This window comes from Cryptomeria japonica, chromosome 9 (assembly GCF_030272615.1).
Source record: "Cryptomeria japonica chromosome 9, Sugi_1.0, whole genome shotgun sequence".
Lineage (NCBI taxonomy): Eukaryota > Viridiplantae > Streptophyta > Pinopsida > Cupressales > Cupressaceae > Cryptomeria > Cryptomeria japonica.
Genome location: NC_081413.1, coordinates 244,453,306 through 244,466,924, shown reverse-complemented (window position 1 = coordinate 244,466,924; position 13,619 = coordinate 244,453,306).

Genomic DNA, 13,619 nt, shown 5'->3' with positions numbered 1-13,619 from the left:
ATTGTTTATTGTTTATTGTTTACTATGAAAGTGGATATTTTATGATTTATTTATTTTGCTTTGAGGTGGAACTAGTTGTCTTCTATTTTAATTTCTTGTGGTTATTTGTTGGAAGACTTGGTTGCTGGTTTGAGAAGAGTTTGTGTTCAAAATTTGTCATCGACACTATCTTCTCTCTTTTTCTTTCACAAGTTTTCAAGTAGGTATTTATATTTACTTTCGATTTATGTAGTTTGTTTTTAAATGATTATTAGGGGGAACTAGGGGTTTGATTGAACTATATTTGTCATATGTGCTTGTGTTCTAATAGTTCGCAATAAGATTTGGGTTATCATGAAGTTATAATTTAGTTTGTGAGCTATGTTTGATTTTGAGCCTATGTTGGTACTTTTATTTTCGGATTGAATTTTTACCTGAACCTTAGGTGATAAGTTAGCTAGGTACACTTATGCAGAGTAACTAACTATTCGGATTGGGCTCCGAAAGTGGTTGTAGGGTAACTCACAGATGATTTTCATAATAAGTAGTAATATTAATAAATTTTTGGCTGGGTTACATACTAACATGATAATTATGTTCCCCACTGATGCCTTGTGTGCTCGTATAGGAAGGGCGTGAGATTGAGACAACCTGTCCATCTGTTGAGATGTTGAGCTAGCAATATCGTGCATTGCCTTGTCCCCACAATATATGATTCTACATGAGTTGTAAAATGGGGACTGGGGTCTAGAGAGACTGGCAAGGTAACCCATGTCGAGGCTATGCGATGACACTCTTCCCTTTTTGTGCCCTAGTTCCCTACTATGTGAGTCTTGTGTGAACCCTCTAGGGGATTCTTCATATGCCTTTGATGGTCTTGTGTTATGGTATTTTCTATCTTTTGAAAGTATGCATGTTATGTTTACTTTCTGTACCCTGTTAATTTGTATTTGGGGCCTTGTGTTTATCTTTTAGCATAGGGGGTGGGCCTACAGGTTCCTCATGATTAGGTGGTAATGCTTTTCCTACCCATTAGGAATACTTCAGAGGACTTGCATGTGACCTACTAAGTGGACCTATACCTTATGTTTCATAGTCTTTACATCTTGGTTATGAGAGGGTCTACCTTATTCATGTAAATTGTAATGTATTTTCCAGAATGTTGTAAGAAACATGTAAATTGCCTAATTATATTTGTATTCTAGAGTTGTTATTGTTATTTCAAAAGAAAAGGATGGAAAATATTCATGTGTTTCTATGGATGGTTTCCATGTTATGGATTGATGTTTTTGCATTTGTTCATACTATCAATATATGCTTATCATAGGAATCTATCTTTTGATGTTTTAAAATTAACATAGAATAGATAATTATTTGTGAAGGTAGAAATTTAAATTTTAATTAAAAAAAAATAGTTTGCTATGTAAAATGGCATTATTAGTTGTTTATTTTCTGAGCTTTTGGGTGGGGTGTTACTATATATAGGTTAGGTAAAAAGAATTAACGTGATTGATGACGCATTTTTTCTCTAAAACTATGTCTTGCAAAACATTTTAATATGATTGATGATGATGAGAGTGACACACACGCCTAAGCCAACAAAAGCAACCCAATGGGCCAAGTGCAATGGCCCAATAGAGATTTGAATTTTGGTGGCCGCTTTACCAATGAAATGTTTTAACAGTGATACTACATGTCCAAAAACAAATCTATATCTTAGTAATAATAATAATATTATATACTTACATTTAATAAATATAAATATAAATAATTATCTATAAAATGTTTCTATAAAATGAAATATATATCTTAGAAAAATTCTATATCTAATCTAATAATAAATAATGAAAGATAAATTTTTAAAAATAAAAAATTACTTATAATGTGTTTTTAAATTAAAAAATAAAAAATTAATAAATAAAATAATTTAAAATTGATATCTATGAAAATCTTTTAATAAAGATGTATTTGAAATATAATATAATACATAACATACCAAAAAAAATACAATCACATAATGATCAAAATTTTAAAACTTCAAAAAATTATTTAAAAAAGTTAAATATCTAATAATATAAAAGAATAATAGATTTTTGTTAGATCTTATGATTGCAAATGCTTTGATAGATATGTTTGCCATTTGTAAATATATACATATTTCTCTATGAGATGTAATGACATTTAGATATTAACGCTGAAAATCATTTTATATTTATGTGGTATCGCCGTATTTTTATGTACTCAAAAGAATCTTTAAATTGGTTGAATATAACAACAGTAAAGAAACAAAATTGCGCGGAGCGTACGAAGGCGAAGGCTTGGTGTTGGAGCAATGCTTTGATTGATGCATTTATCTTTTTCATTTAGAATACATTAAATGCCTTTGAAGAGATGGCGAGGGACATTTATGTATTTCTCCTATTTTTGTTGCTCACCACTCTTCTCGCTTCTGCGTCTGGTAATAATCATACTTATTCTCCTCTTTTCAAATTAACACATGGTTTTATTTGTTGCTATCACCAACAACTAGTAATTGATTTGTAATAAATGATTAGAAGAGTCTCATCTGGACGATTACGATCACCCCGGGTACTGTAGAAACTTGAGTGGTGAATTTCATGGGCAATGTGTGGTATGGAGGAGTGGTGAGTGCAACTCTGTATGCAAAAATGTAGATCATCAAGAATTTGGAGACTGCCATGTTTGGAACAAAGGAGAATTAGCTTGTTATTGTTATCATAGATGTGATAAATAAATTGTGTGTTTCTTTTATGGTGGGAGATCACATATTCAGTGGTAAAATCAGAAGTGATAGGGTTACAACGGTTATACATGTAAGTTGGTTTTCTAAATATTAAATATGTCATAGACTTAATATGATAGTCATGATGATCAAGTATTTTTCTTATCATGCTTAATCAAGGATATTAGAATGTAATAACAATTTGTAAAAGAATTTGGAGAGTGTCATGTTTGGAACAAAGGAGAATTACCTTGTTATTGTTACCATAGATGTGATAAATAAATCGTGTGTTTCTTCTATGGTGGGAAATCACAGATTCTGACCATAAAATTACAGATTCAGTAAAATCAGAAGTAATAGGGTTACAACGGTTATACATGTAAGTTGGTTCTCTAAATATAAAATATATCATAGACTTAATATGATAGTCATGATGATCAGGAATAATTCTTATCATGCTTAATCAAGGATATTACAATGTAATAACAATTTGTGAAAGAACTTCAAAGAAAATGGACATTCTGGAAAGGACAGCTAATCTCAGTTCTTTGTCTCATAATCTGATGGAATTAACAAAAGCCATTAGCGGTGTGGAGGCTAATACGGAGGCTTATGGTTCCAAATTCAAGGCTATGGAGGCTAGGTTCAATGAGCTGAAAAAGAGGGTTTACAGTTATGAGGAAACCCTGAAGATGATTGGAGAACAAAGGCACAAAATTACGAAAGCTTTAGTAGATAAAGAATATGATGAATATTTCTAAGGACAAAAAGAACCTAGGTGAATACGAGGAAGATGGCTCAACAAGCTAAGGAACTAGATGATCTCAAGAGTACAATTGTCTCTATGGTTCAGCTGGAGAAAGAGGTTGTGAAGATTCTTAAGAATTTCTCTTCCTAATGTTGTTGTGTGCTCTTGGTTGTCCCTTTGGTGTCACTGTGTTCTTTTGTTTCTCCCAGCTATTTTTGTTAGTTGTTATGTTCTTTCTAGCTGGGCCTTTCTTGTTTCATTTCTTTTCTAATTTGTTGTAAAGGGTTTTGGGGCCTCTAAACAACTCATTTTTCACATAATCAAAAACTATTTGTGCAAGAAATGGTTGAAAATAAATAGATATAAGGAAAAAAAAAGGATGAAGTTATGAGTATTAATATTTTGTTTATTTCCATTGGGAATCCATCCTTCATATGCCATTTAAAGTTTGGCGTGGCATTGTTTTCATGATTTTCTCTGTACTCCACTTCTTTTGGTTTGTCAGATTTTTTTATGATATATCTCCTCTTTCTTTTCATTTACAACATAAACATTTTGGGCTTCATTTCTCTCTAGCATTTCCACATTCACCTCTTCTCCTTTGGCATTTGTCTATAATGGCGGACCACATATCTCATGTCATTGGTGTCAGTTATGTTTTGGTCCCTTGTGTTTCTTGTAAATTCTCTACATTCTATAGTATATATATATATATTGGTTGTAGGTGTTTTTTGGTGTAGGGGCATGTAAATTTTGGTTGCAGGAATTCTTTGTTTCAAGGCCTTCAAGATATCCCATGAGGATGGATTGGTCCTTCAATGCTGGTTTAGTCCTCTTGCTTTTTGGAGCTCTCTTCTTCATTCACTAGGCAACCTATGTCATTTCTTTTTCATGTCCTTATTTTGTAAATAAGCTTGCATGCTCCTTTGTTGATCTCTATTTTGTAACTAGCTCTGACTAGAGGATTGTTCACTACTTCTCTTCTATAGTCATGTTCATGACCAATGACTGAAGTTTTTCTTGCTGGTCCTTTTCTTGGGAGCTTAGTTTGAACCAGTTTTTAAATAAATTATAAAAATTATATATTATTAAAAAAAATATCAAGTGGCATTGCCACCTTGGCAAAAGAAAAAAAAAATAATATTTTTTTTATTTCAAAAATTAATGGGCATGATTGCCCTTAGTACTTGATAATTTAACAATGGTCATTATGAAAAATATCCAACATAGAGAATTATTTTATATAAATATCTTATGGTTTTAATGTGCAATAGTTTAGATGATATAATCTTACATGTTGATATATTCTAATAATGTTGATATATTCTAATAATGAAAACTATTAACTTTTTAAAATGTATTAACATTTGAAAAAATGGTGATAGTACACGCATTTTCCAATTTCCTAGGTCTCTACTCAAAATGGTTTTTCTAACTAAAAATGCTAAATATTATATTTGATTTCTTTTATTATGTTTATTCCAACAAAAGGTTTTGTTTCAAAGATGCTAACTAATGAATTTTATTAAAATGCACATGAACACAACTATGATGAAAATATGAATTAATTTTTTCTTTCAAACAAAAATGTATGTATTACCATAACAATTGTTTTCTCAATTACTTAGAGACTTTTTCTTGTTTTTATAGTCTTTCGCAATGATGGATATTCCAATTTTTTCATGAATATGACTATGTATCAACATTGTTTACAACTAGCTAATAGCAAAGTGTATGATGAATGCAACACTTTGAATATTTTTCTAAATTTACAAAATTCAATATATTATAAAACTTACAAGTCTTAAATGCCTAGCTATATGTCCAAGGTATTCAAATAATATATCAATAAGAAATTTTAAAAACTAAATATTTGATTAGGTTAGTAGGGTATTAAAACATTAAGCATTGAAAATGATCATCTAAGTTCTGCTCCACAAGAATATTTTCCTTCGCACCTCTTATATACACTCACAAAACTATTAAATACCATTATATAAGAAGTTTATTAATTTCATTTGACACTTATTTTATTTTTTATTAAGAAAAAAATAGGTTTTGAAGGGACCTTAAAACCTTGAGAACAAAGACCTACAAATAGAAAACACATAGTCAACAAACAATTAAACCACAAAAATTAATACAAGAAGATAGTCCCCTAAAAAAATAGTCCAACAAAAGAAAACATAAAACCTAACATAGATTCTTTAGGGCTTCTACAGCCATAGCTTCAATTTGATCCAAATTCTGAGGCCAACTTTGTCAAATCTTACATTTTAAACTAATTCTCTCTCCTAGTCTTCTTGAGATGTCCAAGGGTCTATACCAATAGACCTCCACTATCATCCTTAGTCTTCTTACCCTTCTTAGTCAACTCAAGATCAATAACAATGTTTCCCCCTAACTTCAAAGCATGCACTTTCTGTCAATGATTCATAAGGGTTTGAATCCCCTCTTTGCTATTGTTAATGGTTTTATATCTCATGTTAACTAGATTAATGAAGTTATCATCAATTCTCTTCATCTTGGCTTCAAGATCCCCCAACCCACCTTAATCGTCCATCTTCAAGAGAGCAACATCTTTGGCCATATTTTCTAAGATATTTTAAAAATGTAATGTGTAAATGTCTTATGTGTAAATGGGATTTCCAAGAAAAATTGTGAAGGTTCATTATGCCCTTAAATTAAAATTAATGTTCCAGGCATTGTAATTAAATATTTCTAAAATTATAAATAATTATATTTATTGGTGTAATAGAAGTATGTGTTGTAATTCTAGTTAAGTAAGTCTTGTTATGGGGAAGGGAGTTTATGTTGTCTTGCTTCTTACTGATCAATATGTGGCCTTTTGGGGTACTTTAGAGAGGCTAAAAAGGTCTTGATTTGTATTCCAATACAATTTTTAGATACCAAAGTGAGGTACCTTGGGGCTAGGGTATAATCTAAGGCCATAACTTCCAAAATGGGCAAGATATGACCTTCCAAAATTGGCTTTAAAGGAAATAGTAGATTTTGTAAACCTTGGGAAGTGGTTTGGGTGGATGTGCCTTCAGACATCACATTTATGAAAGGAGAGTTAATTAATTACTATGTGCAATCAAACTCACTTCTTCTCAAGCCTTGTGAGCCTTCTGTAATAGAAAAGTGCATTTTCATTTCCCAAATAGATCTTGCTTGGGGGAGGAGCACACCTTCAAAGGAATTCAAACTAATGAATTTTTCCTATAAAATACTAAGTAAGAAACTAGGAGGGGGTTACTTCATCATCCTTGTGAAATCTAATTTCTCATAGTTTTTAGTCTACAATTTGCACCCTTGTGCCTTTGGAGGAAGCTTTTAGGAGCTTGGTAGTGTTGGGAGGATTGTATTTAAAATTTTAGATGCAACCAATTTATTTGGGATTTTATTGATGTTGGTGGTAAAACCTACTTGTATTTCTTATACTTTAAATTTAAATTTGCTTGTGAAAAGTGTTTGCGATGATGTTTTTCTCATTATTTAATAGTTTTTGTAAAAATATTTTTTAATTGAATGTTAATTTTGGGGATTTTGAAGGCCAAGCTCACCTTTGAGAAGGTATAGAAGCCTCACGTAGGTGAGAGAGGAGGAACCTCCTTGGGAACTCCTCTTAAAAATGGTAAGAGAATAATTGGGTAAGAGTACCCAATGCACATGAAATGGGAGTATGGGATGTGTTTTGGGTCAGAGTACACTTGTTATTACAAATGAGAAAGTTTAGAATGGAGATGTGGGTATGATTACCCTTGATATTACTTGGGAGGATTAGGAGAGTGATGTTTTAGAGATTTTTTTACTTGCTATTTTTTGCACCTTGTCTCCCCTTGAGTGTGTGTCCACCTCACACTCAATAAGTTTCTTGTGTAATATAAAAGTGCTTAGCCTTAGGAAGGGAATATTGATTGTTCTTTTCACTATTGTATTTTGTAAATGTGGTATATGTGTACATGGTTTTTAGGGGAGCCTCCAATCTTTTGGGCCTACAGTTGGGAGGTGAACTTACATGGCCCATTGGAGAAGAATTTATTTATGTGCAGGAGAATGGAGTTCAAAGCCTACATCCCTAAAGCAGATACCTAGCCATTTTATCATATTCATGTGAAATCATTAAAGGGAGGATTTATCCTAAAATATGGTACATGATTCTTATTATTTTAATGAAAGTAATGAATTCAACAAAGAAATATTTTGTTCCATAATATTGTATTAAGGAAAATACAAATTAGACCAATAAAAAAGTAAACTGATCTAGGTCTTATTTCTATTGCAATGTCTAAACTCTATGTTTTAAATCTTAACCTTATCCTTTATTGTTGTAAATATATGTGTAGATATTTTATAGATTTGCATTTAGTTTAGATAATCAAAAAGGTTATCTAATATGCATCTATTTACAATTTTTGCCTTTAAAAGTGCCTTGTTAGCTGAAACAAATGGTGGAATATATTTATTTTTTATATTACTGGTAAGGGCTTATAGTGCAATAAATGTTAAAAAACCATAGGGAAATCCAACTTATTGTTCTTTTTTTTTAAGGGAAAATTATGAATGCAAAATTTATATTATTATATATCTATATAAAATTTAAATAATAGAAGGTGTGTATCAAAATCAGCTTTTTCATCTTGTAGCTTGGAATGTAAATTCCAACAAAAACCATAAAGATTATAGCTTAGAGAGTAGTGCTCAATTTTAGAGACTACTTGTAGTCCCAAAAACCAAAAAAATATTGTTCATTCTGAGAAACTATTTGCTAAGCTAGGATGATCAAATTATAATCCCTAAACCCACTACATAACCTAAGTGTATAATTAAAGGGATAACAACATATAGTAATAATATTAATAATGAAAACACACTATAGCTAAAAAAAGTTGCTCCATATGACATATAGGGTTATCATAGAGCAAACTAAGTATCTAGAGAATTATCTCTCATTGCCTCATGTCCAACATTATCTTCCTATTGGGAATTTCCTCCAAATTGGAAGCCCACAATGTATCCTTTTGGTACTCCTACTACCCTTTCCATAGAAAGAGACTTCTCAACTTTTGATGATGTGGTTGGTGAAGCATGCTGAGTAAAATTGGTCTAGGAATTGATTTTCCTTTGCTGATAAAATCAACTTTGAGAATAATCCTAGCTCATTCTTGAAGATCTTGCAATTATTAAATTCAACACCTATCTTCATGGCATTATATATGATCACATAGTGTGGCATATTCTTTAAATATTTTCTTTGGAAAATCCCACACACCCATCCCTTTCCATTAAACAAATTGTATTTCTTCATTTCCCTTTTAATATCATATGCATAAATGAATCCCTCTTTGATGTAGCTTCAATACAAATGCAACAAGCACTTATAATTTTGAAGTAAATCAAAATAATTTGATAAGAACATAGATACAATCTATGAAGGATAGAGATTGTGCGCCACTTTAGGACTAAGAACCTCTTGTCCCACTACTGTGATAATTGCTCGTTGAATCTTTGAAACAATGCCACTTGAAAATATACTTAAAGTGCTTCATTGTGTAGGTTCCCAAGGTTGGGAAGTCCCAACCTATGAATCCTATTGATATGCACTGCTTAAGTAGCTTGTACTCCATCACCATGAACATCAAAGAGTGAACTATGTAGAGAGTAGATAGTGATGAGACATCAAGCCTTTTGTCACCTCAAATCCATTACTTGAGAGGCTTCACATGAATTTTGGATCCAATAAACTAAGAATAGTAATTCTCTCTCACATGGGAATGATTTCACATTTGAAAGTTATTTTCAAGACCTACTATGTGAGCTTCCCTAATATTTACTTAAAATTCTTCACATATGCAATACTCGTTACCATTAAGGAACAAGATTTGAGGTGATGCCATGATATCTAGGTGGGAAACCGCTTGTTAGGAATGTGAAAAAAGAAGATTTAATGTAGCCTTGAATCTACTTTCAATTTTTTATGTCATCTCTTCTTCTTTCTTTGGAATCATTCCATATCCACTATTTTGTTGCTCCAACCAAACATATTTTTGTTATTTGATTTGTCGAAAGGTTGTGTATTAGGGGAAAACACATTAAGATCTAGAAAATGCAGCAGGTTGCATTCTTTTTTAACCTTGGAATTGTTTGAATGCATCACATTTCTAGGGTTCTATTAATTTGTGAAATGATGATTATGACTAACACAGTGTGTTATGAAAAAGGAAAATGCAACTTGTTCTACCAAGCACGAGCAACATCTATGATTTTTGACTAACACACATGTATGCACAAAATGCACAGACATATCTATATCTATACTAGCACACGCCAAACCCCTATATGTGTGTGTGTGTGTGTGTGTGTGTGTGTGTGTGTGTTAATATGAAGCAACACACACACACATATAGAAAAGTTGATCTAGGTGATCCTTTCACCCTATAATTCAACAAACATGTCCTGTGCAATACAGAGGAAAAAAAACACAATAAAATAAAGACAAAAGAAACTAAGGAAATATTATGCTCTATTTCCATTATTCTTAGTTGATCATTGCATCAAAAAAATAAAACCTCTACTCTCCTCACTAACAGCATTCCTCTTTATTCCACAAAATCCCTTAATCAACTCCTACAATTTACTACCATGTAACAATAGTCTAAAACCCTTATCAATTCCTACGAAGGATACAAAGTAATACCAGTCCGTAATAGATCAATCACATCTAACTTAACTCCTACAAAGATTAAAAAAATATAACATATCAACTCCATATTGTTAGCAAATAGTAGATCAACTCCTAAATATGAGCAGGTCATGCACTATCAAGGAATGGTTGCATCAACGAGTGAACAACCTAATTTTGAGGAGTCTGTTAGCATCAAAAGGCAAACCATAATGATTTTAAACACAAAATGCAAACCATAACATGTAAACGAGGTCAAGACCACATAAAAGAAGATCAATTTGAAATAGAATATTTAACATGACTTTTTCTTTCATGTAGCTATTAGGTTCCTACCACATGTATTTGCATATATATTTATTCTCGGACAAGTATGTTGATGCATTTTGTTGGTATGATAGGTCCCTTTTGGAGCCAGAATAGATGTGTTTGATGTATATCAATGCATGTCCTTTGTACCATCACATTTTGAAGCTAGAATAGACATGTCTGACACAAATTTGATGCATCTAATCTCACTTAAAAACCACATAATAAATATATATCCAAATATATGTGGGAGGCCCCTAAGATAGATTTTTATTCTTGCTCCACAATGGACCTATCATAGCAACAACATGCATCGAAATAAATTTCCAAGACATGCATACCATGCCAACTTGCCATGGTGCTTGGACCCACAGTATGTGATGTGGTGTTGTTGTCGAGTTATCGATTTCACTCCTTGGGGACCACGCAAAATTATATGGCCATGTTGAAGGACGACCGCAATTTGGTTTGTGGTTACCAATGGTATATTGTGCATAACATGCACATTAAAAGCTTGTGAATGAAGAAACCACATTTGGATGGAATCTTGGTAGGAAAAAGAGGTCGTAGGCTCCAAAACTTGGTACGTTTGTCAAAGAAAAGACTAACATGAAACTCAAGTTAGTCTCATAGTGGAACGCCTCTATTGTGGTTGCAAAAGATAGTATGGGGCAACTAACACCCCATATTTATGGCATGTTTTTAATTGTAGGTTTTGCATTCAATGGTTGCTTTTGTGTATCATGAAGGTGTTATTTTGTACGATTTGTCTATTTTGGAGGCAAAATAGACACAACCTCTCACAACATTGATCATGTACAATTTGTGATTTGATGTAGCTAACAATGGTAAAGAAAAAGGCTAACACATGATGCAATTTACAATAACAAGGCTTGTTGGGTAGGTAAATTCACTTGATGTTGGAGTTAGAGTTAGTCAATAACAAGGCTCTAGAATAGACAAGTCATATTGCGTGTTGCTAACATATTATTCAATTGTAATCATTGAATGTAAAATATATGGTGTATAACCTGTGACTAAGCTACGTGTTAGTTGTATCATAGTATTGATTGCAAGTTAGAATAGAGGCGTATGTCCTTAAGTGCATAAGAACAATACTAAAATAGGTGGCTAATATACACAGCTCTACGACAGCTCTGGCACTGTGGCAATTTGACACATATAATTTAGGTGATATATATTACTTAGTGGTAGTTTATATTGAATGTTAAACTATAGTTTCATATATGAACATGTAGGTTCCTTTTATGTCTTTTGAAATGCATTTACTTCCCAGTTAAGACTACTACTAACATTAGTTATCCATACAGGTTGATGATTTTCAAGGACTATTGAGCAGTACCCCTACAAACGTCTAGATGTTCCCAGGTTGTTGCTCTCTCTCCCTTCTTTAATACTACTTGCAATGTAATTTCCCCTTATAATAATCTTGGGCTTGTGCAACATTTTGAAAGGGGCTTGTTATATACATATATAGCTTGTTGTATATAATTTTTTTATGCAATAGAAATGCATGTATAAAATCTAGTTCTTGATCATGTAATATTAATGTCCTTACTTTTACTAAATTTGATAATGATGAAAATGAACAATGAAATTGGCTAATTCCTTATAATATATGCTATAAATACACCATATTAGACAATGAGATATTATTTTCCAACCTAAATTCAATACGATTGTTATTTATGGATCTTTGAGTCATGAAACCAGTGTTGAATATATCAACCTAAAATCCCGATTCTTGCGAACAATTTGTTATAAATTTGTATATATTCTATTAATTTTTATGAGAGTGTTTATGTTCATCCGAGTGTATTTGTATATCTAGATTATTGATGTTCATGATTTTTGAGAACTAAATGTGTTTGACAATCAAACTCCTATTTGAAATTTTATTTGGAGTTCTATTTCAGATGTCTCTAGTTGGTATCATGAACTCCTCACATGTCTATCTTTCATAGTGTGTTTCTTTTTCTTTTGGGAACTTAAGACTAGGTTATTAATAATATTCCCATATCAATAAATAGATGAAACCTTTAGAATAGATACTCATTTTAAAAGACATGTGTCTTCTGAATAATGAATTGGTGGTCTCTATACGCATTAATTATTGTCAAATTCTTTTTTAATGATAATTAATCCTTGTGTATTGTGTGACATAGAGTGACCATCTTAATTGTTTCACACTCGATTGTGATTGATGCATTCGGTCACATCTATTCTGGCTCCAAAATGATAGTAAATATTGACTAACACACATGTTAGTTGCATATTTTGCACCATCCAGTTTTCAATTAACGGGTGCGATTGACAAACCTGTCACTAACATGTTATACGAAAGGTTTGTTTTGGAGCCAGAATAGACACAGTCGATGCATTAAGTATGTTCTACATCCTTAACAAAGTCTAGTTTTTGTATTCTATTTTGAATGGGGACAACAAATGAAACCTTTTTGACAGTGTTGGCGATGGATCATAATCATTATTTCAATGCAATTCAACTAAATATGTTCTACAATGGAATTTCATGCATATTTTATGGCTATCTGTTAGTTGGGTTGTACATAACACAATGACATGGTAACTTATATTGTAATGGACAAATAATCGATTGTGTGTTGATTGTGTCATTTGTGGTGAATGTGTGGTGTTACTGATAGTGTGAAGAATATCAATTGCATCTTATTTGTTTTTTTAGTTCAATCATGTAAAGTGCATTGAGAAAAAGGTTGAAGGAAACTATTGATCTTGATTATGGTTTACTGGAGCTAAAGGTAGATGATCTCCCAGGAGTTGGCCATGATCGCTTCTGAGTTACATGTGACATCGGCCTACCTGTAAGTTAAGTAGATTTAATGGATTATGCAACACACAATATTTGTTGGTTTTATCACTGTTTAATACTTATGATTGGAGATCCAATTTGTATACCCAGGAGAGAGTTGGGATTTCAAATGCAGCACCAATTGGGGATTCAAATATGAAAGATTCAGGAGTTGGGCTTTCACATCTAGGACTAGTTGAGGATTCAAATCTGAAAGAGTCAGGAGTTGGGTTTTCAAATGTGGGACTAGTTGGAGATCCAAAGCTTAAAGAGTTAGGAGATGGGCTTTCAGCTAAGGGACTAGTTG